Here is a 27272-nt window from a genome sequence, read left to right on the forward strand (position 1 = left end):
GTAAAAATAGACCTGTAAATCAGAAGCCCATTCATAAAAACCTACTATTTAGCAAGAAAAGTGATATATACACAAATCTAGAACCCACAACATATCAGACATATCACAGATAATGTAAAATACATTAACTTAAGCATATCAAGAACTCAGTGAAAATAAAATGTAAGAGAGACATGAGGATTACTGAAATTTTGACAAGGATGCCAAGATATCCTCAGCAATGTTGATTTATCTGAGCAAGGTCCAAAAATTAATATGCAATTTTTACTGAATGGTCTTCTCTTCTTCCTTTAAACCTATAAAAAGGCAACTTCATCCATTCCTTAATAAGTGATATGTTGAAAGGGCTCTTTGGAATATACATTTGGAAGAAAGGCAGAACAAAAGGGAGATTCAAGATTAGGGTTTTCTTTGGTAGGAAAAAATATGCACTTGCAATTTGCCTTAATCAAATCATTATAAGGGCACATAACAAAACTTTAAAACAGTAGGGATTTGGTCAATCACTAGTTATTACACAAAATAATTGTTCTAAGTCAACAAAATCTCAGCCAGGCTCACATATAAAATCATATAGACCATGTCAATATCCAAACTATTCCAGGACTGCTGCTCTTTTGTGAAATTTCAGGCTAAGGCCAAAGGGAGAAATATTTTGTGAATTACTTCAACAAAGATAATTTGCATGTGGTTGGGCACACTGTTTTTCTTGCTTAACAATTTACTGAGACACTTACTACTCTTCTCTCAGAAATCACAATGTATTTGTTTCCTATTGGTGCATGATGAATAACCAGATACAACACACATTTATTATGTCATGGCTTCCAGGAGTTAGTTAAGAGTTCAGCATAGAGCTCAGAGTTTCACCAGGCTGAAATTTAGGTGTCAGCCAGGGACTGATCTTATCTGAGGCCTCTTCCAAATTCACTGTTGTTGGCAAAATTCAGTTCCTTTGAGTTATACGACTGAAGTTCCCACTTTCTTGATGGAACAGTCAGGGTCTGTTCTCAGCATTTATGGTTTGCTCACTGTTGCCTCCTTTGAGCCCTCTCCCATGCATAACAGCTTGCTTTGTTAAGGCCAGTGGGAGAGGTTCTCTCTATTAAGATGGAAGTTTAGCATAATGAAGAATAATCAATGGAGTGACTATCCCATCATATTGATTAGTCGTGCTCACATGCCATAGGAAGGCTTTGCACATTAGGGTACAGAAAATCTTAGGACCCATTTCAGAATTCTGCTTATCCCCAGAAGTTGCAGCCTATTAGAGTAAACACAGGAGTGCTTATCTTCTACATGGGGGATTATGTATGATCTGTTCCCATCAGCACAACCAATGAGCAGTGTAAAGCTTTAAAAAAAAAAAAGTAGTAATAGAGACATCTCAGAGCCTGTTTGACCATAGGAAAGATTCTTTGAGAATTCTGGAGCTGGGAAAGAGCATACTTCTTATCTTTCTGGACTAGTTATAAGTAGATGTTTCTCCCTTAAAATAGTCACTCAAAAACAGTCTTTCATATTTCAGAACATCAGTGTCAAAGTGTCTTCCATTCCCCTATGCCTCACACAGTTGAGTTGCCCAGTGCCTGTTGAATGCAAAATACATGCTGGATAGTCCTCAGTCCTGCCATGTGCACACATGCACAGAATAATAAATGAGTAGGTCCATATGTGTAACCATAACCTCTATTCCCCAAGAATTTCCTTTGGATTGCTCCCTACACACACAGTTTAGCAATGAACCATTCCCTACAGTCTTTTTTCTCTAATTCCAGCCCTCAAATGCTTAAAGAAAAAATGAGTTCAAAGCTTGCCACCTGCACCACATCCCTGCTTTTGCTCTAGCCCTAGTTGATGCTTCTTGAGGTTATGGCTCAAAACTCAGTCCATGGGCTAGGGATATAGTTCATTGGTATAATAGGGGATTGGTCCTGGGTTAAATTCCTAGCACTGAAGAAGGAGAAAGAGAAGGAGAAGGAGGAAGAGGAGGAGGAGGAGGAGGAGAAAGAGAAGAAAGAGGAGGAGGAAAGGAGAAGGAAAAAGAGAAAGAGGAGGAGAAAAAAGAGGAGAAGGAAGAGGAGGAAAACAGAAAGAGAAGGAGAAAGAAAAAAGAGATGGTGTCTAAAGATTACAGAAAAGAGGAAGGAAATCACCTTAATATGGATCTTCCTTACTCTCAATGAATCAGGAAACTGTGGGCCCTGAACAGACCACTCTTAACATGAAGATAGGAGCAAAAATCGGCTTTTAATGCCAGCAGCTCAGAGAGTGACTCTTGTCAGTCTCAAAAGCCCTAAATAGAAGTTTGTGCTTCTTTATATACCTCTTTTTATATCTATGAAGATTAATTCCTCCATCGCAGTTTCCCTGGGAATATAGCAAGCAAGATTTACACAAAGCAGAGAAGTGGAGAGGGGTAGAGAAAGAGTTGTGGCAGGACTTTCTGAATCAATTACTCTCCTTTGGTGACAGATTACAAAAGTCATGGCAACTCAGGTACATTCTACAAAGAGCATAGGTATCTAGTCAACCCATAATTTCCTGAAAACATATTAACCAACAGTTGCCCAACTCCATATGGAGCAGTGGCCTCCTCTCTTACCTGTGGTGTTATAATACAACAATGGACATGTGGAATATGTATTTCACGGGAATAAATGTTTCCAAATATTAAAATCAACTGTTTTAGGTATTCATGTCTAAAAGAGTACCACATTATTAAATTAATTTGTAAATTGCATATTACATTTTACTTCTCTCTTATTCAGAGTAAATACATTGTATATTTTTGTGATAACTTTTTTAGGCTTGTTTGTCCTTGTATCTTAGCACCTGAGTCAAAATCTACTTTGCCCTGGACTCATCTATACTACTCTGGTAGTTTAAGTTCTAGCCAAGTGAATTCCCAATAAATATTTTCACTTTTTCTTACTGATACATGTATAGAACTGACTGTGCAGATAATATGGGAGGGAAGACAGTGTCCCTGCTGCTTGGCATTCCTGCTGTTAGATCCAGTAATAGTAAAATAAAGGAAGCTAGGAAAACTGACTTTAAAATACACTCAACATTAATGAATCAATCTTGAACACATGCTCAAATATCTTTATCTTCAGCAAAACTCTTCAGCCTCCTCTTTTCAGCTACTTCCTCACCCTCAAATGGTCTCAGGCACTTGGCTCATGCTTCTCCTGAGTCACATATTGCTGTAAAAGGCATCCTGTTGATGATGAATTGGTGAGTCATAAACACAGGGGATTAATAGTCCTTTAAAATTAGTAGCAGTTCAAAAATAAAAGTGAAAAGCTCTAATTTTTCAAGTCTTAAAATGTCTAGAATATAAAGACAATTTTAAAGCAGTCAGATTTCCCTTTCTAAATGCAATGATTATAAATTCAATTGTTTGAGCAAATATAATAATTAAAAGCTCTCTAGTGGCAATGCAAGTCATGAAGAGCTAATATATTAAGAATAATCACACAAGGAGAATAAAATTATAATAGTTACTAAATATTATATATTTGCCATATGCCAAATGGTCTGCACCCATTGCTTTTTTATCTTTATACTATACAGAAAGTTGGTTTTAGCCAGAAAACAAAAAACAAAGAAATTTTCCCAAGTCATGCAGCTAACCAGCCTAGTGATGGAGCTGGAGTTTAAACTCAGAGGTACTTTCACCTCATGGCCCTTGCATTATATGATACTATATTCACCGTATTGATGACTTAAAAGTTTTAGGTCTAAAATAAAAAAAGATGGTGAGGTGGAATTACTATTTATCGAGTGCCTTACATTTGCCAGGGAGTACATGAGTATAACACATTAATTATATGGAGCGCTTCACAGTTAGAAGAAGGCTCAGAGTTGAGCTTGAAGAGAGGTTTGTCTATGTCTTTGTATTAGTCTCCTGACACTGTTTTAACAAAGTATCACACACTGCATAGCTAAAAACAACAGAAATGTACTGTTTCACACTTCTGGGGGGAAGAATCCAAATTCAAGATATCAGCAAGGCCATGCTTTCTCTGAAAGAGTTTTCCCTTGCCTTTTCTATGTTTCTGGTGGCTTACCAGCAATCTTTGTTGTTCTTTGTCTTCCAGTAGCATAGTTCCAGTCTCTGCCTTCATCATTACATGGCCTTCTTCCTGTGTGTCTTTGTCTTCACTCAACCATATTAGGACACCAACTGCGATGGATAAGTGGGCCCCTCTACTCCAATCTAGTCAGAGCTTAACTAACTCTATCTGCAATGACCTGATTCCAAGTAATGCCACAGTCTGAGGCACTACGAGGTAAGGCTTCCACATTTCTTTCTGGGAAATGAAGGGAACAGCAAAACACAACCTGTAACAACCAAGTATATATTGTTGTCTTCTTTGTGTTTTCCAAGTCTAAAGCACTTTTAAGAGCCAGAAGGAGATTTTAGTTGGTGAAGTCAGACCGAAAAAGGGAGAATTGGAATCCAAAGGTCAGGCAGGCTCAAGGCACAGTGGGAAACAGGAAAACTTCATGAGCTTGGGCAGGGTGTTGTGTTGTTTTAACAAGAACTTTAATTTGTAAAAGGTCCAAGCTGTATTGATTTAGGATCAGGATCTGGCCTCCTGATTGGTGGCCTCCTGATTGGTGAGGTAAGATCTTGGAACTTTAAAGTTCTTAGCTATCTTTAAAGTTACCAAGCAAGTAAACTCTTCTTTGAATAAACTTTTTCTGCAATATTCCCAAAATGTTATCATTCAGCTTTTTTTTGGCCACTTCTGGAGATAAACAAAACATGGAATCAAGAAACACAATAGTTCATGTCTGCTAATCAGGAATAATTTTTATTTGAAATTACTTTTGATCAAAAAGAAAGACTCTAGGGCAGTGATGGTGAAGTTTTTAGAGCTTTCAATAATACAAACACCCTGCTGTGGCACCATAGGTTCGCCACCACTGCTCTAGGGGAAATTTTGTGATTCAACAGAAAACTATGTTGTATCTGATTACAATTCCACAGGAGCTATTTTGCAAATCTACATCTGTTTGTTCTGTGAATTTGCCTTTGAACTGGTTTTAATACCGCATCAGTATTCTTATTAATGAGTTAAGTAAAAATTTTAACACATGTTCACTTTTATTCTATAAGAGTCATGAATTTTTTATTATAAATTATCTTTTAACACAACAGATCCATAAAACACATTTAATTTGAGCTTAAGTCCACCTTCCTCTAGCTTTTCCGTAACCAGTCCTAACTAAACCAGGAAGAATAAGTTTTATCTCTTTTCCATATCATGGGTCACTAAATATTTGAAAACAGCTCTTCTAACCTCTCTTCTATATTCCTCCTCCCCAGGCTTCTTCACACAAGAATTCTTTTATTTCTCAGTTGTTTCTAAGAAAAGAAGAGAAGTCTACACATAATCTCCCTTCCCATGTATCTATGCATGGTAACTATTAAATAATACTTTGAAACATTGCCCATCATCAGGAGCAGCCCCTGTTGAAGTCTGCTTTCCATTTATATTTGTTTGTCAGTAGTCCACAGCCATCGTAGCTTTCCTGGTGGGGACTATGTGCTCCCTGCCTCAATTACCTTCCTTTTTGTTTTCAATTAATATCACTGTTGATGCTTTAAGTTGAATGTAGACAATAATTTTTATTATTGTGCTAGTTTTCTCACCTGTATTCTTTATGTTTTCTGAGACTGTCACTCTCAGATATTCTTCATACAATTTCATATTTTCCAACGTCTCATAATGGATTCAATATAGCCCTTCTGCTCTGGCCCTATCAGGGAAGAACAGAAAAAGTCTAACACCTCCTTCTGCTCAGACTTCATTTCTTTGGACACTGCATCAGACCACATGTCTTTTTTCAATGACAGATGCTACATTTTGACTCAAATTGCCTTTTTCATTGTGTCAAAAACATCTAAGTGTTCATGCAATTTTTAGCCTATTTATACAGCAACTACTCTGCAATCACAGGGAGCTAGAATCTGTGTTAGAAACTAAGAACTCCAATGTGTATAAATTATTTATCTATTGGAGGAGATAAATACACACCAACAATAAATTAATATTGTTTCTATGGAAAGAGTATGCTTGCATGGTCTAGTTGACTCTCACAAGACAGATGATCACTAAAAACACAATAAATCCACCAGACACAGCTAATCCACTTAATAATCCTTTTTAGAATTTTGCTACTTAGCACATACCAAATCCATGAATTGAGACATTCACCTTTCTGCATTTTAAACTCAATAATCTTTCTCAGTCTTTTAGGACTGTGCATACCTTCTACAATTACTTTATGATCACCAATTTCACTCACCTGGAATAATGGAATTTCTACAGAAACCAGAGGTGTGAACCACTGTGGTAACAACTAAAAGCAGAAAAATAGAATTACTCATTGATGATGATAAGGCTGAAACTACTCTGGAGGACACAGAAAATCCTTCCTCTTCACCATGCTGCAATGAGCCCACCACTTGGGACACAAAGATTCACACTGATGTAACCCCATATAAAATTAGAATGCATAATACTCTCCACTTTCGACTTCCCCTTCTTTTTCTCCCCTACACCTCCTCCTTTTCCTCTCTCTCTCTCTCTCTCTCTCTCTCTCTCTCTCTCTCTCTCTCTCTCTCTTCCCCTCCCCTCATCTCCCTCCCTCTCCCTCTCCCTCTCCTTCTCCCTCTCCCTCTCTCTCCCTCCTTCCTGGCTGCCATGACTTGCAGAGCAGCTTTCTTCCACCATGGCTTTCTGCCATGCCTTTTCTGCATTGAAGCCAACCAATCATGGACTGGATCCCCTGAAAATTGTGAGCCAAAATAACCTTCTCTTCCTTTAAGTTGCCAGTGTCAAGTATTTTGCCCCAACAGTGGGAAAGTCACTAATACAGAAAACTGGTACCAAGAGTAAGGTTGTTGTAATGATTGAACCCTGACCATATGGTTTAAAAGCCTTTTGGAACTTTGTGAGAGGAGTTTGGAAAACTGAAGACGCAGGTATTTTGTCCCGGTCATGGGAAAGTGACTAACACAGGAGGCAACATGTGCTCTGACCCAGAAGGGCAGCGCATTCCAGGAGAGGTAACACCAAGAGTATAACAAACTACAAAGAGTGAATAGCTAGTGATTAGAGTAATCTAAAGGAGAGGGAACCTGTGGGAGACTAAAAGGGGTAAAAAGAAATAAACACTAGAGACAAGTCATCAAGAACTTTATCAAAGCATCTTTTTTAGGGAGGATTACACATTATGTTTATTTCTGATTACCTTTATTTTTTTAACTTCCTATAAAAAATAGGTGCTATTTTGGTAACAAAAATAATAATTTTATTTTCTTTATTTATCTTTTGTGGTAGTGGGGATGAACCAGGGCCTCTGTATGCTAGGTGAGCCCTTTACCACTGAGCTACAATCCAGCCTCAGAACAAGTTTTCTTAATCTTTCCAACAGGATAACTTCCAGACAAGTACCATACCATGAGCATTGCAATCTGCATTTCTGGGTTTTTTTAAATTTTGGGCTTTCAACAGAACTTTCAAGAAATGACTCCACCTCATGACAGTACAATACTTTCCATTCTGAGCAGTGATTAAGGAAGTTAGACTTAGTCTCCTCTGCTGAGCATAGATCTGTCTCTGGACACCTGAGATGTCAGAAAGACACTTTGTTTTGGTGGAGCTAGGGATCAAACCCACAAACCTCTACTTCTAAGATATATCCAAAATCAATTTTCCTTCTTACTTTTGAGTCAAAGTGATGTTAAATTGCCCAAGCTGTTCTGGAATTTGTGGTCTTCCTGCTTAAGCCTTCCAAGGGCTGGAATTATAATTGTGTGTCACAAATTACCCACATTTTATGTGTGTGTTTATATGTGTCCTGGCATATGCCAGGAATGGTGGTACAGGCCTGTAAGGCCAGCATTTGGGAGGCTGAGGCAAGTGGATCTCTGTGAGTTCAGGCCAGCCTGGCTAAATAGTGAGACTCAAAAACTAAGTACATAAATACATAAATAAATAATATATAACAAAAATGTTACATATAACCTAAACTTTACCATCTCAACCATTTTGTAATAAATTTTATTTTGTTTTATATCTTAATGCAGAGTCAGAAAAAGTTTGAGAGAGAATTGCGTTGCAAAATGCTGGCTCTAGTGACAATATGGTGATTAAACTGAAAGTTAACTCTGGAGGGAGAGAGAGAGAGAGAGAGAGAGAGAGAGAGAGACAATATGAGAGAAAGAGAGAGAGAAAGTATTGCCAGTGAGTGTCAGGGATAGTGACCAAAAAAAGTCATTATGTCAAAATGTCAAAATGCAGCAGGGCTACCTAATTCAGTCCCCTTCCCAGACATGCAGGTACTTGATGCCTAGTACCTCATGGCTGTCTGGTTTAGTTACTTCTCTTCCTCACTCTCTAGGACAGTGCAAACCAGAACCTGCTAGGTGGCTCTGGACCAATCTAGAATTCATACTGGAGCACAAGGCTTGGCATTGGACACAGTGAACAAAACTACATTCTGAAACTTAAGGAAAAAAGAAAATGACATTAAACTACTGAGTCCTTTAATGTCACAATGTAATTTATCATGTAAGCAGATACTTTTGAGGGTGAAAAGAGAGCTTTGAATAATTCAGCCCATCTGACTATACGCCCACATTTTCCTAGGTGAGGTGAGATGGCGCCTTCTTAATCACACAGTAACACTGCTCAATAAAATGCCCTGCAAAGCTGATCTTATCCTACTTTCATGAGCTAAAGTGGGATCTGCAGGTGAAAGCCATGGATCAAACAGATGGAGGCCAGCACAGTCACTAAGACAATCGGGATGTGCATCCGTACTCCTTTCACCATGGAGAGGCTGCTCCACACTTGGACTGATGCACCATTTTTCTCCAGTTCTGTGCCCTGCCCTTTGGGTGCCCCTGGCTGGCACATCACAGGATACTACACAATTACTCAGAGGTTCCATGGATAGATGGTGGAAGTAAACTCTCCAGTAATTTATAATTTTGTGTGTATAGAAATAAACATAGATATGTGACAGTATAGATTATAGCATTAACATAATATTTTAAGATAAAATGTCAGATTTTAGGAACAGTTAATCAAGTTGACAGCTTGGGGCTATGCCCTAGACTCACAGAATACACATTCTTTCTCCTCTATCTTTAACTATAGTTCATTGGAAAAGATAGCATTTGCCTTTTAACGTGAAACCAAATAAATATATTTCTAGTATTGGAATTTGGGGGAAAAAACACAGCACAAAGAAGTCGTGCTTGTTCTGCTGATAAATCAGGTTGGATGTGAGAAAAATTTGTTGGCAGCCAATTATTTTTGGGGAGATAACATACTGTCCTTAAACAAAAAAAATCAGACATGTTTTTGTCAGAAATTAATCCAGCCCACTGAATTTCCGCATGATCCAACAATCTAAGAATGGTAATTTTTAAATAGCAGGGAGGTCTAAAGAATACAGTTTTGTGATAGTGAAAATTACATTAAATTTGAATTTTAAGATCCTCAAATAGAAAGTTATTTGAGCACAAATATGCCCCATTGGTTTGCATATTGTCTGTGACTGCTTCTGTTCTAAAATGACAAGAGCTGAGTACTTGTGGCAGAGACTAGGACTGTATGGATCAAAAGTATAAAATGTCTAAAAACAGCCAACTCCAAAAATTAAACATTTAGATCAGGAATTTCATTACTTTTGAACAATTTACACAGTTCTCCCAGTCTGACTGATGAAAAGAGAAGAATAATATGTAATTGACACTCTAATTTTGTATCTCTAGGAATGACTAGCATGTAAGGGTCCAAGATCAATTAGTTTACTTAAGATGTATTTTATGTACTATTTTATGTACTATTTTGCTTAGGAATTTTTTTCTTAGGAATTTTTTTCTTAGTAACTTTCAGGTCACATTCATATTCCCTCTCCAATCCCCAGGTCACTTGAAATGAGTTATGAATCACTTGTAAGAAGACTTTTGGACCTGTAGTATCACCCAAAAAAAGATACACACACACACACACACACACACACACACACATTCTTTCTATCACTGCCAGACTGAGCCCTTAGGTTGAGTTCAGACTGTCTTTCCACATTAGCCTGCTAGAACATTAAAATAAAATTTATTTCAATGAGAATGTTTAGAATTAATCCCACTAGGAAGTAAGGTTTACAAGCAAGAAGTGGACCTGTGGTCACTGTCGCAGAGTTACTTTCATTTCCTCCTAGATAGAACCCAGTTCTATTAAAATATTCAAATCACATTCAAAACCAACCTACCAATATTCACTTTTCAGAAACAAGAAGTGAAGTATTCATTTAAATATGAGAACATCCTTATATAACATGGTCCCTTAACAATCACCATGCCATTATTTTGATTTCCAGCAACCTGAGGCTAATATGTTCAGGATGATTGACTGCAAAAGAAAGAATCTAGAATACATTATCAATTGTGCATGTATAAGGTAGCTTGTGTGTTATTTTTTCAGGCTCAATACACTAGATTTAGAATTTAATGATAGTTTATCTTTTCTGATTGCCAATCATTAAAATGAACTGATTTAAACTTTTTATCCAAAGATTTCCATCAAACGCAGAATATAACCCCCCTGGATTATATCCCTTGTCCTTGAGAAAGTAGTAATTTTAAGCCTCATTGTGAGTATGATTCTAAAGATTTCTGCAGGAAATATATGGAAAAGAACTGCAGAAATGTCCGTCTCGGGGACTTATAACTTGCGGGTTGATGCTAAGTCATTCACATGGGAAATCTGACCAGCATAACATTATCAAGAACATGTCACAAAGGCATGTGCAGATACAAAAGTAAAATGCAGTTCTGTGATGCTCTGGATTCCAAGCCCTAAAACTAACTGTGTATAAATGCCCTCCAAAACAAAAACAAAACTAAAAGGTGCATCTAGCAAAAGAAAATGCATAAGGTACCCCAATGTGTATGTATATGTATGTTTGTGAATGTATGTATGTGCTTGTGTGCATTTATGTGACTGATAGTGAGCTGGGCTCCTCATTCCTACCTTCATTTCATTAAGATATGTGGATTTAATGCTTGATTTACTTTGAATTCCTTGTACCCATCTTTGGCAGGCATTTATACAGATACAAAGCGGGACTTAGTTATACGAATACAAACTGGGATTTATTTAGTTATCTGGGATCAGTGGACATGTAACATGCTTTTATAAACTGATATTGAGCAGGAAAGAAACTGCATTAGAATGGAAGTTTAATAACAATAAGCTGAACTCGGAAGTAGCCAACTCAGGTTCCTGCTCACTGCGTTTGTCCAAATGGAAAACAGCGATGATTTTAACTCTTTGCCTAGCCTCAGTTTCACAGTAAGCATCAAGTATACAGGTACACTAATAGGGGAACATTTCTATTTCAATTTAGGTCTTAATCTATGTAATCAACTTGTTAGCAGCTGTCCTAAAAGTGACACCTAGAAGACTATTATAAATTTAAGGATGTGGGGAATCTTCCCTATCCAAATACAGGTGTTGCCGCTAGATATATACCATAGAACCAAGCTAAACTGGGGGGAAATGATTAGTTTTCATTAATATATGGATTAATGGAATAAATGGGGCTTCAAGAAAAAAAATTCCTAATTTATACTCCTGTGATATATCCATAGATGGTAAAGCTGTCTTCTGATGCCTCATATTTTGACCATTTTCCCCAAACTAATCATGCGTCAGTAAAGAATTGCTGCTATTTTTATGGTGCAACTGGAAAACCACTAATAAGGAATAGGATTACAAATACTTGCCTTTGCTATTGAAACTGGGTCATTCTTATAATTTCTTCAGCTTTAAAGTAATAAAAGTCATCACAAATAAAAGACCTTATAAACTTTGTTCATTCTAAAAGTTTATATAATGACAATTAGCATGATACAATTTGAAGAGATAAATTGTCATAGAAAAAATAGATGAAAAATAACAGGTGTGTATCTATTATATGGGAAACTACTGACAGACAGATGGCAGAGCTTTGGTTTGGCAACCAAGAGATGTGGGGTGTGAGGAAAGCATGTCATACAATGCAGTTAAAGCAATGATGCATGTCAGATTCTTTTAAGATTCATATAAAAATCTGCATGTAATGGAGAGGTAAATAAATTATATTGTACAGATTTAACTTATGAAAGCAATGTACAATACTTTTTAAAGGAATGTGTCAGCACTTACATGTACAGACGTGAGATTTTTCATATATGTTTTGTTAAACCAAACCAGCACTAAAATGGAATCTTGGATTACATCTGGGATCAGAAAAAATGACATTAATGGGAAAACTGGTAAAATCCAAATAAAACATTTATTTAATAATAATGTGTTAATGTTAACTTCTTAGTTTTGGTAAATTTTTCAGTCTAGGCATGATGTTAGTATTCAAGGAAACTGGATGAAGGATAAATAAAATCTCTGTACCATATTTGCAGCTCTCTTGTAAATATAAAACAATCCCCAAATAAAAAGCTTATTAAATATTCAAAGATGAAATTGATAATGCCAATAGAATTTATAGAAAAATTAATAGTATATAAGTACACCCACGGGAACAATTTGTGGAAATACTTCAAACTCTTCAAAGTGGTTATTTCAGGATTTGAGATTAGAGAGCAGGCCGCCTTGTATCATTTTATTTTATAAATTTTTATGTTACAATTGAATTTCTAATAATGAACATGTATTAGTTTTATCATCAGATGTACATAGGACAAGAAATGTGTTTCCATGGCTAGTATTGTTCCCACTTAGTGGAGAGGACCACATCTCTGAGAAATCACAAGGCTTATGAATAGTAAAAAAAAAACAAGATTTGACCATTAGCCTTAATTGAAGAGGCTGAACTATTAGTCACCACATGATACTGCCTTCTGGACCCTAAGGTCCCCATGGCCAGGATGGTATTTTATTTATGGCAAGATTCCCCATCATGCTTGGTGCAGCCCTGGCATGTCCTCAGCAATCAATACATATCTATCAACTGCAATTGAATTCCAGTATGAACATTGTTTCTAACACAAATGTAATAGACTTTCCATTTATAAAAAGCCTAACTATGTACAGCTGATTTCTAATATGCTTCTTGATTGCACTTAGGAACAAATGCATCTCTACAGAATTGGAGGGTATAATTAGGAGCGGGAAAAAGAATGGAACTGAAGTCAACATGAATAATGTAATACAGACACATGAAAAAGTAGTAAAATAGAGACCTAAACTCCCAAAGCTTACCTTGTTTTGCAAAAATTACCATCATGAAACTTAAGCTAAAATACTGTAAAAGCAAAACCCAAGACCACTGCTCTAAATAATAGATAGTGATTTATGTATACAGGCTATTGTATGGTTAGGTTGCTTTTGTCCAATTCTGTGAAACAAGAAAATGTCTGGCTGTGTTGTTTTAGTTGTTTTCAGTTCATTGGTTAAAGCATCAATATGTTTCTCTTATTTTTATTGGAAAATATTTATTAAAATCTTGCTTTCTTTCAGAGTCTCTAGACATATATATGCACTGTCACAGTACTATGGCATCTTGAAATTTGGAAAATGTTATTACTTAAATGGACTGTCTGCCCTTTTCATTCATTATTCCTATTCATGAGATGTTGAGCAGGCTATTGGGTGGGAAGTCCTGGTTCCAGGCTCCAGGGTGAATAAAACTTGACCTCTAAATAAAATCTCAAATGATTAGGAATGTAAATGAACAGAGAGGCTCAGAGAAAGACTGAATGGAATTATCAGAAGGGTAGTTCTTGGAAGGGTCAATGCAAGAGTAAACGTACTTTTTTTTTTCCTGGCAGATGTCCTGATTATAGATGGATTGAAAGGATGAATGATGTCACTTACCAAAAACAAATATTCTGAAAAAGGATTCCAGGGGGGTTCACAGAAGTTACTTTGAAAGTGGAAGAAAATAAGAAATGAAGTCATGTACACTTTTTTGTCTAAGAGCTTAGGAAAACAAACACACAAAGACAGCTATAAGTAAAACATTTTTAAGAATTATTTATGGGTCTGCCATTTTTAAAAAATTCTGCCCTTTGTTACAAATATGTACATTATCACAGAACAATGAGTTTCATGTCTATTATATGGTATCAAAACAGTATTTCCTTCTATCTATTCTACAGCAATATCTGAGATTTCCATTCCTCTACTACCTACCCTTTTCTCCTCATTTCTGTGAAATGAACTAGAATAAAAAATGTTTCCAGTTCCATATGCTTAGGAGTCATATATTTCAAGCATGGCCCAAGAAACCAGCTGTGCTTCTTTATCTTTATTCTTACTCTTCTCTGTTTTCAGTTGCATTCTGCCCATATTCACTTATCAGCTGCTTTCTAATGCACACCTAGTAAGTTCCAGGCATGATGCCCATATGCACTTATTGAACTGCTCTTTACGGAGCATCTGTAACATGTCTGGACTATTACAGGTGCTACTTCTAAAACGGTATCCCCAATCTTTCTTAGGTACATTCACCACACGTGCATTCAGAATTCTAAGGTTAAGTGAACATGCTTTTAGTGAAAAAAGTAAAAAAGAAAAGCAAACTTTTGGTTTTTTAATATATTTCTTGGTTCACAACGCATTAGTGGTATTTTATGTATAGTGGCAAAAACGGGCTAATGTTATTAATGAACACTCTTCAGTGATTCCTTTTATACTATATTACTGACATCCCAGAGAACATAATGTCACTATGGTTGGTATTTTTTTTTCAATCTGCTACTTTGCATTTACTCATGATGAAGTTCAATTCCTGCCTTATCCATCTCCTATTATTGAAAATATTACCCAAAGTTCACATCTTAACTTAACACCTAATGCAACAAAATTGGGGGGTAGGCCCAAATAAGCACTTAATAGGTCATGAAAGGACTGGCAATATTATCTTGGGAATGAGTTAATTATCAAGAATGGGCTTATACTAAGAGTGAATGTAGCTTCCTCTTGCTCATTTGCTTTCACCCTCTCATCCTTCTGCCTTCGCTGTGGAATGAAGCAGTAAGAAGACTCTCTTACCAGACACCAAAGCCATGCTTTGTACTTCTCAGACTCCAGAAGGATGTCCCAAATAAATTTCTATAGCTTATAAATTACCCAGGGTCAGAAATTCTGGTATAGCAGCAAAAAACAGACTAAGACAAAGTTCTTTTAAGTTATTGTTTTGGTCACTGTTTAATCAGCTTGTCACTCAGCAATCTTGTCTAACTTTGCACAGGTCTTTAGAAGATCAAGTCTCACTATGCATTTCTGAGCATGGATTACTTTTGCAGACATGTTAAATAAATCACTAGCGACTCTTTTTATCAAACCACAGAATTCTCCATTTATCCTAATAGTGCATTCTGAATTAAATTAAATTCACCATTTATTTAATTTTTGATTAATAGTGGTGGTTTTTACTGTTCTCCTTAGTGCATTTATGTGCTTAATTACAACTGAAAGATCTCTGTATATTATCCATTTGGAAGTCTTATGCTTAGTTGCTTCCTTCCACCATGACAATTGGGATTGTGACTACATTTTGATGGCCAACACTGTGTCTGGTCTACAGAAGGCATTAAATGGATTTAGTTAAATACAATGAATCACGTAATTTAAAATCTTACCTTCAGTGAAGATGGGGTCATTGTTGATACACAGTAAATATGCTACTTTTTTACAAAAGGAGAACATAGATAGATATGACTCTTTAGATGACCGGAAAGGGGGCTGAAAATAATATGATGAAACTATAGAAATTACTTAAAGTTATGAATAAAATTATACCTCATTTCTGACTCACAGGTTGGGAATAGAAAAAAGAAGGAAGAGGAGGAAAGACCTGATTTCTGAGATATCATTTTAGGATGTATGTAGAAAATGCACAACAAGTTCATTATTTCTACAGTTCAGCCCTAGTCTTTGCTGAGACACTGATAATACTGTAGAGCCATAAACAAGCTTGCAAAAGTACCCGAGCCCTCAGCATCAGTGAAACAAACTTAGTAATTTTTGAGAAACTGACAACAAAGGAAGCTCCTCTTCATTTAGGATCTACTGCAAAGTGTTCATAAACTCAGGTTGGAGGGCAGGACAAGTAATAATAAATGCAGTGGACCTGAACTTGAAGGAACCAGGGAATGGTGGATGAGTATTATACAGAATAAGCAAGCAAAGACCTATTCTGATGTGGACACCACTGCTGCCAAGGAGAAAGACCGAAACCAGATCTTCATATGTTTTCCAGATACCAGATTCCATATTTGCAACTAATAGAAAATAAAAGCAGCGTGGAGACCAACAGTGTGGAGTCACACAGAATATACTTTCTAACTGAATATGGCCACTGCCTGCCAGTTGCTGGACTAGCAACCATTCCTCTAGAATGATGAAGGCCCAGCAAATTACAGCCCTTGGATTAAAGATAGCCTTGTCTATTTAAAAAATACAATTTTCTTGGAGCACAGCCATTCTCATATTTATGTATTGTCTATAACTGCCTCTGCATTACAATGGCAAAATTAAATAATTGTGACAGAGACTAACCCAAGATGCCTAAAATATTTATAACAAGCCTTTTACAGAAAGTGAGCCGACCCCTGCTTCACATGTTTCTTTTCCAGCCACCACCTACCATTACCAGGAACTATACACTTTTAAACACCATGCATGGCAAAAGAGACTTTCCGAGTTAGAGCTTCCTCACTGAAGGGATTATAGCAAACCCACACTGACCCAGCAAGGTTTCAAGGTAATTCCAGTTGAAAGTTCTGTCCCAGACTGATATCTGATAGGGCGGATGTGAAAAAGGTCAGGAGCTGATTCAGAAGAAAAATAGTAGTGTACTGCTTTTAACTCTAAATAATATTATTTGACTAGATTAAATTAAGGCAAGATCTTGGAAAATCTATTTTTAAGTCTTAACATTTTCTATATGTCATTATTAAATATCCATACTTCATAGTGAATAAAATCTATTTATTGGGAATAATATTCCCCATATGGTATCCAACTTGGTTTTTTTATCAGACATACTTCAGGAATTAGTTATTTTTCTTCCAATAAATAGACATTTATTTACCTCCTAGGTCTGCAAACAGCATAAAATCCTTTTATAGTATCTTCAGGTTTTTTATTTATTTTTTATTATGTGGTACCACCTGCAGGCTTAATAGCAGACCTTTTAAACCTAGGTCCATAATTATAGTCCTTGACTCACAAAGCTGTGAAGCAGAAGCTCAGTAACTTTGGAGTCATTAATAACAGGCGATTACATTGTGTCCATGTGAAAGATGATGTTCTCTTTACCAGGTAAAAGGGAAACTCTGAGGCCCATTGATTGGTAGGGGATAACAGGAAGGCCAAGCTTAACACCCTTCCAGTGTCTGACCAGTCTGTCTTTACCAAGCAATTGTACCACTTGTCATCAAGCCTTGTAATTTCAGTGATTAGGCACTTCTGTTACAATAAACACTCTTAATAGTAAAAGGAAGATTATTACAGAAGAGGAAGAGGATGGGGGAGGGAAGAGAGGGGATTAAGCAGTGGGTGAATATATAATAAAAGTATATTATGTTCATGTACAAATATGCCAGAACAAAACCCATTGTTCTATAAAACTAATATGTACTAATAAGATAAAATATATAATAACCTAAAAAAGATCGTTCTTAATAAAACTAACTTATTTATTGACTCTTTCCCATAGACCAAACACTTTCAAGTTCCTAACTGAATTATTTAATTTAACAAGAATCCTATTAAGCAAGTACTATTATCTTCATTTTACAAATGAGGGACTTGGGATCAGGATACTAAGTAAAACCACATAATATCCCCAAGACATATGAAGTGAAATATTTGTCCCCTGGCTTCTCTTCCATTACACATTTAAAACATGATTTGATTATAAGAAAGTAGAAGGAAATACAGATTATGTCCACATCTTAACTTCTCTCTTGGAATAATTTAGCTACCAGAGTTTCTTTCATTTTTGCTGCCTGTTAGAATAGAATTTGGCATTTACCTAAATCAAGGTAGATTCATAATGAAAAGGAATATCCAGGCAACCCATTGCAGCACATTTTTCCCCTAATTAGTAGCTTGGATGGACACTCATTTTTGCCTCAAAAATTCAGAAGTAGCACAAAAAGTATTTATGTTCAGAGGTAAGAAATGCATTTCATTCATCTGCTTAAATATAAATGAATGATTGAAAGTGGAATCTTGAGACTCATTTATTTATCAGAGCTTTCTTATCAAAATTCTTTGCTACATATAATTTTCAAAGTATAAGAATGTTGTAAGGATGACGAGTTGTTTTATGCTCATTTGGTAGACAGGAAAACTAAAATGCAGGCAGGGTAACTGAATCATTTGCTGTCATGTGAGAGTAAAGGTAGAAGCTAATGAATGGCCCTTCAGACGTCTCCCTCCCCACTGAGTATCTCACGTTTGGATGGAAAGGCTTCTTAATTACTGGAGATATACACATAGCCCTAAATTAAAAATTCAAAATACAAATCTAAGGTTATCAGATTTTATGTTAACAAGATCATGTGACTTAACCATCTGGGTTCAGTTTTCTCATGGTTGTTTTCAGAAGTGCAAGTGTTATCACTTCCAGTGAATGACTAAATAAACACATGAATTGAAAGTAAGTTTTTAGAAATCCTTACAGAAACTTGAGAAAGTAATCTTCCATCAGATGTAATTTTAAAGATTAGGCTTGTACTTTGTAGGTCTTCAAAAAATTACTATGTAGTTATTAATTTTGTGTTATCTTCCTTCAGCACTGTTCAGAGGTGGGTCTTTGGGGAAGTAACTGAATCATAAAAGCCCTAGCATCCTCAAAGGATTAATCTATTAATTGATGGCATTATTTTCAAGTGGTGGAAGCATTAAGAGGTGGGGTCTAGTTGCAGGAAATAACTCATATGGGCCATGTCCTGGAAGGGTCTATCTTGTCCCTGGCCATCCTTTTCTGGTCTTTCCCACTCTTTGCTTCCTAGTTGCCATGAGGTGAGCAGCTGTTCTCTGTCATGCCCTTGCACCGCGATGCTTCTGTCTTCCCATAGGTGTAAAAGCAACAAAGTCAGATGACTATGGACTGCAACTTCTGAAGCTAGAAGCCAAAATAAATCTTTCCATCTTTAATTTTATTTTCTCAGATATTTTGTCATAGCATCAGAAACCTGACCAATACAGAGCTATATGATCAATTCCATGAGGGAAAATAAATTTTTTAAAAAAAAAATTTTGGTAGCAGGGATTGAACTCAGGACCTTGTGATTGTGAGGCAGGTGGAGTGCCCCTGAGCTAAATCCCTGGTCCATAAAATTTTTATATTTTATCACCTTTCAAGTTTTGTATTGGTGAGAACATACAGTATAAATTATATAAATATGCAAACAATGGGCCAGGATTAAAAAGTCTTATTGATTGGTATATTATCAATTCAGTTTGGAGGCTGACAATGTGGGTTATTCTGTAAGGCAAGGCATGTAAAAATCTTAAAACTATTTCTAAAATCTTGCAGGTCTTGTTGACACAGATGTGTTTCCTAAATGCGACCTGCGTGTTTTACAATATTGTATATGGACCCAAGCTTTTTCCAAACTTAGCAAGAAGAATTGAACTATTCAAACTTGGCATCTGTAAGCAGGAGCTTAGATTATTTTATTTAAATAGGCCTTGGAACCTTTCTGATTTCCTAACATATTATCTGGAATATAATTGTTTTTAATGAACCAATCAATGTTGAATAATGGATAATAGACATTCCTTTCTAATGACAGTTCAGGTTATATTTTTACTATCTATGGATGAGAATTTCACTACTTCTTAGGTTAGTATGTTCTTGCTTTATAAATATGTTAGAAAATTTTCATTTATGTCTGTCTTTATAGTTTCCAAAGACCTTGCAAACAATAAGAAGAATAACTCTACTCATCCTTCCCCTAAAAGCCCTCTGGAAACTTGAAAGCAGCTATGAGATCTTTACTTCATCTTCTCTACATATTGCTCAATATCCCATTTCTTTAACTTTTTCCCCAGGGTTTGTCCACCTTGGAATTACTGAGATTTCAGGCCAGATAATTTTTTGCTGTGGGAAGCTGTCTCGTGTATTCAGGGTATTTAATAGCATTCATATTTTCTACCCACTAGACATTGGTAGCATGCATCCCTTCTATCTTTAATCACAACCACTAAACATGTCTCTAAACATTGTTAAATGTCCCCTGAAGGAGTAAAATCTCTGACTGAGAACCCCTGTTCTAAGGTATCAGAAGAGTAGGCACGTTGAAATGGATTTTATAATGATTAGAAAAAGAAAACATGTTAATAAGACTATTTCTCAAATTAAAACTAATTTCTATTTACTAAGGACAGACAAAAAAGAAGTCAATTTTTATTTGTTAATACTAAAAGCACTTGAAAAGAATTAAAAGCGAGTATTGATTTTTCAAAGCCTGCTTACATCCTACATAGTATGTGTGTGTACATACACACGTGTGTGTGTGTGTGTGTGCACTGCAGACACACATGAATTGTGTTCCCCATCACTACCATATCTACACATTCCTGCTCTAAATTCTCCAGACTGAGAATAATATCTATAAACTTTAGACTATTTTGCAAGTCCAATCTGGTATTTCCTAAATAATGATTATTTTACCAAAACAAAGAACTTTATGTGTGTGGCATAAGTGCACGTTTGTTTCTTTCATTTGGTTTGGCTTGTTTGGTTTGTTGTTTAGTCTAGTAGTAATAGGCTTCTTCTTCTTCATTCCAAAATTAACAGTCTTCTTGTGAATCTTCACATCACGGCCACTGCTATCGAGCAATTTTCTTCTTCAACAAGCACAAATCACAAGTCCACCCTCTAAAAACTAAGCAGGTGAATAACATATTAGCTGATATTAATTTTTGGAGGTTATTTATTTATTTTCATTTCATGATGCCCACCTCATTCTTGCAGAGCTCTGTTTCTCATGTCTGAGGTCAGAAAATAGCAGAGAGGGAGAGTGTTGTAGTGCTGGCAAATAAACCTATCTGTGGATCTGCCTGCATGGCAGGCATCTAACTGGGTTTCACTTTTTTTTTTTTTTTGGTACCGGGGATCGAACTCAGGTCCTTGTGCTTGCCCAGCAAGCGGCGAAACCACTGATCTAAATCCTCGGCCCTGGGTTTCACTTTTAAATGTTAGAAAGGTAAAAGACTGAGCTAAGGTAGAAAATAAATTTAATTATTCTTACATCCCTCACACACATAAATAATTTAGATGTAAAACAATTTTCTGGGGAATTGATCTTTTTATACTTCTTGATGCAAAATTATTTCTTTGAATTTTTGTTTTTGTGACTGATTTCAAAGCTTAAGTCAAAGAGCCCAGTTTTGTAAGTAACTGGTGCATTGAATCATTATTCCATCTTTTTACTTGGGAGTAGTAAGATGAGGAAGAAAAGAAACTTTTAACCATGCAAAGCTCATCCAATATCTAGGTCTTAAGGAATGTGTGAAATAAGTTTCTGACAAGACCTATTCATACTGACATGAGCAGGAGAGAGTGCTCCCAAGTGCCAAAAAGCTTCAGCCTGACTTTCTGGCAATCACAGCACATTTGTATCTGCCTCCTTGGGGGCAAATCAGACATGATCAATGGTCCTGGGTTCAGATAATTAAGGAACACAGGTGCTATTCTCACGGATGGCCTTTGGTTCTGTTCTCTCTAGGCCAGTACTGTTAGTGAGTAAAGAGAGAAGTGACAACTGATGTGGTCTATGTATCGGGAGGGCTGCTGGTTGTGTGAATCTTGAGACGAGCACACCCTCCCTGAGCTCTGGCATCTTGGCTCTAACACCATTGGTCTCTGCTTGTAAGACCATGACCCTGGATTGCCAAAGCTGATTTTTATTTTAACCTGAACATAAAAGATGATTTTTTCCAGTCCTAGTTCTTTGAGGTATCTCCATACTGATTTCCACAGTGTTTGCACCAGTCTACATTCCCACCAGCAGTGGAGCAGGGTTCCTCTTCCCCCACAGCCCTGCCAGCATTTGTTATTGGTTGATTTCGTAATAGCAGCCATTCTTTCTGGGATGAGGTGGAATCTCAGCTTGGTTTTCATTTGCATCTCTCGAATGACCAGTGATGTTGAACATTTTTTCATGCATTTATTTGTCATTTCTACTTCTTTGTCTGAGAAATGTCTGTTCATTTCAAATGCCCATTTTTGGACTGGGTCTTTAAATTTAGGAGGTCTGATCTTTTCAAGTTCTTTATAGATTCAAGATAGCAGACCTTTGTCTGAGGAAGAGCAGGTGAAGACTTTTTCCCACATTGTGGGCTGTCTCTTCACACTGCTGGTGGTTTCTCTTGCTGTGCAGAAGCCTTTTAGTAAGAAGAGATTCCATTTGACCCCGCTATTCCACTGCTGGGGATCTTCCCCAAAGAATTAAAAGAATCATACCACAGTGATATATGTGCACCCATGTTCATAGCAGCACATTTTGTGATAGCTAAAACTTGGAAACAGACCAAATGCCCATCAACTGGAGACTGGATAAAGAAAATGTGGGTTTCTTATAAAATGGAGTACTACTCAGCCATAAAAAATGAGAAATTAGAGACATTTACAGCTAAATAGATGCACATTGAGGCAATACTCTTAAGTGAAATAAATAGGACACACATGTATAAATACTGAATAGTTTCTCTGGTGTGAGAAACTGAAAGTGTAAATAAGGACTAAAATGTATAATAGGTAATGTGAAATAGGAAGAAAAGGGGCAAAGGGGAAGGAAGTGGAAGGGGTAGGGGAAAGGAAAGAAGGGAATGGAATTAATATGAGAAAATGGAAAAATAGAAACAAAATCTTTGTAAATAGGGAGGACTGGAGGGGTTGAAGGGAGGGCTGGCCAAGGGTGAAAAATAAGAACCAAGAGAGACTATGTAAAGGTGCAAATTTACAATGATGAATGTCATTATATTGTATACCTAAAATGTACCAATGATTAGGATGAATAATGGATAATGCAAAATAAGAAGAAAAGGTCCAAAGGGGTAGGGGTAGTGGGAGGGGCAGAGGAAAGGAAAGAAGGGAAAGAAAAAATGCTGAGAGAAGGAAAAAATGGAAATAAAGTCTTTGTAAATAAGGAAGGGTGGAGGGGGTGAAGGGAGGGCTAGGAATGGGGAAAAAATAAGAACCAAGATGCATTATGTAAAAGTACAATTCCCAATGAGAAATGTAATTGTGTTGTATACCTAAAATGTATCAATAAAAGAATTTAATTTAAAAAAAGAGAAATGTAATTGTGTTGTATACCTACAATGTACCAATAAAAGAATTTAATAAAGTGCAAAAAAAAAGATGTTTTTTTTTCTGCTTTCCTTAAGAATGAGGGATCAAAGACTGGGAGAGAGGATGAGGTAGCATAAAATAAATAAAGATAGGTAAAACGGAAACAAAGAAAATCATAGTTCAGAAAGTGTATTTTCAAGAAGACTTCAATTTCAGGACACTATCAAATTTATCCAAGGTTATCTATATCTATACTCCCTAGGCTTGTTTATGCTTCATTTCTTCCAGGCCTATCATACCCAAGTCCCTTAAGGATACTTTAAGGGCATATATTATTTTAGTTCATAAGGTAAAGGGCAGAAACCTGACCTTAAGATAGAGAAATAGATCCAAAGGTTTCAAAGAATGTTTTGAGGAAAACAGATTACCCTTCTTTAAACAAAAAAGTAATATGAAGAGGCCCAGCCTTTCTCTTATAAAGTGGGCCATCCTTCCCATTTTAGGATGGGTCATAGACTATCTCCTGCAAACCAAAACCAAACTTTCTCTAGAGTCACAAATCCACAGATTTCCACCACTGAAAACACATCATATTTCCAATTTCAGACTATAATGCACCTCCCTCCAGAGCCCCCACACTATTTCTTTGAGTATATACTTTTTTTCTTTTTGGTACTGGGGATCGAACTCAGGTCCTTGTGCTTACACAGCAGGTGATGAAACCACTGAGCTAAATCCCCGGCCCTGAGTATATACTTTTAAAATGTTGCCTAATAAATACCTTTATGCCTGTTGAAACAAAGATTTTTTAGAACCTCCTAATTGTTTAAATATTTGAAACAAATTGCTTTTTTTTTCTTTATAGAAAAGAGTATTATATGGAACAATATTCTGTGGACTACTTATAATTCAACAGGCCCTACGCTGTCCATAGGCTGGCAGTTTGAAACTGCTCTGGGAAGATGTGACTATTAGTAAATTAGATTGGTATTAGGCCAGCTTTTAAATCCAAATGAGTTACGTGATCAAAATCAACCTGTCAACATCAGAGTCTGAAATGACTGTAAAAACACCCTCGCCCCTCCACTTTATAAGGCCTCATAGGTGTTTGGTGGCAGAACAGCAGATTTCCTGACTACCACATAAGAGGTCTTTACTGTACCTCACTTCTCCTTACATTTTTCATTAAGAGCTCCAGTTTGTTTCTCACAAAAAGTAAACAAATAAATGAATAAATGTGTAGCTGATACTCATATTAATGCACTTAAAATGTCTACATGAACTCTTTTTTCTGCCCTACCTTTTCACTTCATTAACTCTGCAGTTACCAGCATAGATGTATTATATGGATCAATAGATATGACCATTAGTAAAGAAAGAAAAGTGTCAAGGGGTTTGGAGAAAGAGAAAAATCCTTATATCCTCTGATTCTTGTTAGCTCCAAATGCAAGGATAAAATTTACACTTCCCAATGAAGGGAATATGTTGGCTATTCTTTTCATTGGTACATGTAATTGTTATTAACACCAAAATACTTACAGATGAGATTGCTAATTTATTTGAGGAAACATTTATTATGTTTGCTTGGAATAGAGTGGCAATATGCAATGATAACTTTGTGACATAAAGAATTGTACAGCATCATCTCTAAAATGGCAAACAAAAAAATATGAATATATTGAGTGAAAAATATATACTTCATTTGCTTAGACTTCTGTATCACTGAAATCTGATCCTATGAAGTAATTCTTTGGTCGTAGAATACATATCTTGCTAAGTCATCTGAGCTTTGACCTGATAAATGGCAAACTGTGTGCTCTTCAATTCTCCCTTTCTAGGAAAGAATGCTACAAAAACCTCAATATTCAATTTCCTTGCCTTTGTCCCTGTTTACAAAATATTCTACCAAGGTTTCACTCCTGTTTTGCAAATTTAATTTCCTGTCAACACTTCCAAACAGCTATTCAACCAGCCTGTTTTCTGTTGATATCTACCCTCGTAACAGGGAATTCACTGTTCCTTGGGAAATTTCAATAAAGAGGACTAGGGAAGGCCCTTCGGATTGTCATTGAGTCATTAACTAGATAGTGTAAGAACTTTGCATTTTACTGGCTTTTATAATGAACTCTGGTAGGAAACATTTCATTTAGGGGTAGCAAAGATAGATACAGTACAGAACAGTCCAGAATCAGTAGGTAATCTCAAAGTTTGTCTCTTGAATTCCAAAAAAGGCATTATCCAAATCTGGCTTTATTTTTATTGTAATGCTTATTGTTGACAGTAATGATGTTTTGGAAATGAGATCGACTATGAGGGAGACAAATCTTCAAATAAAGAAATCTGTCTGGGATATGGAATATCATCCCAATTCCTTCTTTACAGTTTTGTCAGAGATCTTGCTTCCTGTCTTAGCCACTTTGTTCACATTGGAACACAATACCCAGTACCCATAAGGAGGAGAGGTTTATTTGGCTCATATTTTCAGTCCATGGTCAGCCTGTTCCAAGGCCAGAAGGGCATGGTGGAAGGGTCTGGCAGAGAAAAGCTGCTCACCTCATGGCAGTCAGGAAGCAGAGAGCAAAGGAAGAAGCCAGAAGGAAACATGCCCTTCATCAGGTCATGCCCCCAGTAACTTACTTCCATGTAGGCCCCATCTTCCAACAGCAAGTCAGCTACAGTGCTCGCAATAATCCTACCTTTCAAAAGCCCTATCTACGTACACAGGAGGCCTTCTGAGAATATTCTAGATCTAAACAATAATAATTCCTGAGGAAGATCTTAAGGATAAGGACAAGAGTCAAAAGCACAAATGCCCACAGAGATCAACCATGTTCCTGCGTGGTTACGTGCTGCCTGAATGTTTTCCCCTTCACAAAGAAATATGCTTTTTCTTACCTAAAAAAGAAATATATGTATATAGATATATATATATCTATATATGTCTATAGACATATCTATAGATATATATCTATAGATATATATATAGCTCTTCTGATATATCTTTTGATTTTTGATGAAAGGACAGATAAAGAAAAATAAATCTCTGCTGCTAAAACAACAAATGGCAACTGCTCTGGACCCCAGCATCAGGAAGTAACATGGAATTGTAGGGATGATAGAAAAATGGTCAGTAAAGGGGTCACTGTACCACACTGGAGCTGAATGTGGCAGAACAGCTGAGCCAGGTGGTATTTTACTTGGGTTTTTAAGAGAAGTCAGGGGTTCAAATGTTTATATATAAACTCTTGATTTTTAATGTAAGCTCAAATTTTTAAAATATTCTACAATGGGCAGAGCATCAAATAAATAACACAAAAAAACACAAAAAGAAATAACAACTTAAAACCACATCTGTGAGCACCCAGAATGCACCAAGAAATGAATGGCCCTTCCATGTAACACCTCATCTATGAACGTTTTTCTGTTTTTGAGGTCCAAAAATTCAAGACCAAAGAGCCCAGGGCAAGTGTCAGATGATGGCTGAGCACCTTGGGCAAGCTCAGTGTGATGTTGGCTTTCAGGAATGACTGGCTAACACATTTTTATGTGCAAACCTCCACAGCTTTGGTATTACCTTTTGGTTTCTTATAATTGGGTTCATTTCCCAAATGTGGAAGAATAACACTGACATTTATACACTAGTCTCAAACTACACTCTTTTATTCTTATAAAGCTATATCCTTTATAGCATGAATCTAAGTAAGCTTTCACTGGTCATGTGCATACTTGTGAGTATAGTATCTATAACCTATTCAAAATATGTTGACTTTCACCTACCCATGAATTTACTGATCACTCATGATTTGTAAGGAAGAAACTAGAATTATCTATTATCTAAGCACTCAAAGACAATCAAAATTTTAACGACAGGCCTCTCATGTATGTGTTGCCTTACAAATATTATCTTGCAGTATATG

General features: G+C 36.4%; 1 protein-coding gene across 10 annotated transcripts in view; it reads right to left on the reverse strand.

Moving 5' to 3' along the window:
• Positions 1-27272, reverse strand: part of Ctnna2 (catenin alpha 2) — a 1179603-nt gene that overhangs the window by 153154 nt on the left and 999177 nt on the right. The window lies entirely within an intron of this gene.

Source organism: Heterocephalus glaber, unplaced genomic scaffold, assembly GCF_053883595.1.
Source record: "Heterocephalus glaber isolate CG9 unplaced genomic scaffold, H.glaber_assembly_v1.0 deba00000470, whole genome shotgun sequence".
NCBI lineage: Eukaryota > Metazoa > Chordata > Mammalia > Rodentia > Bathyergidae > Heterocephalus > Heterocephalus glaber.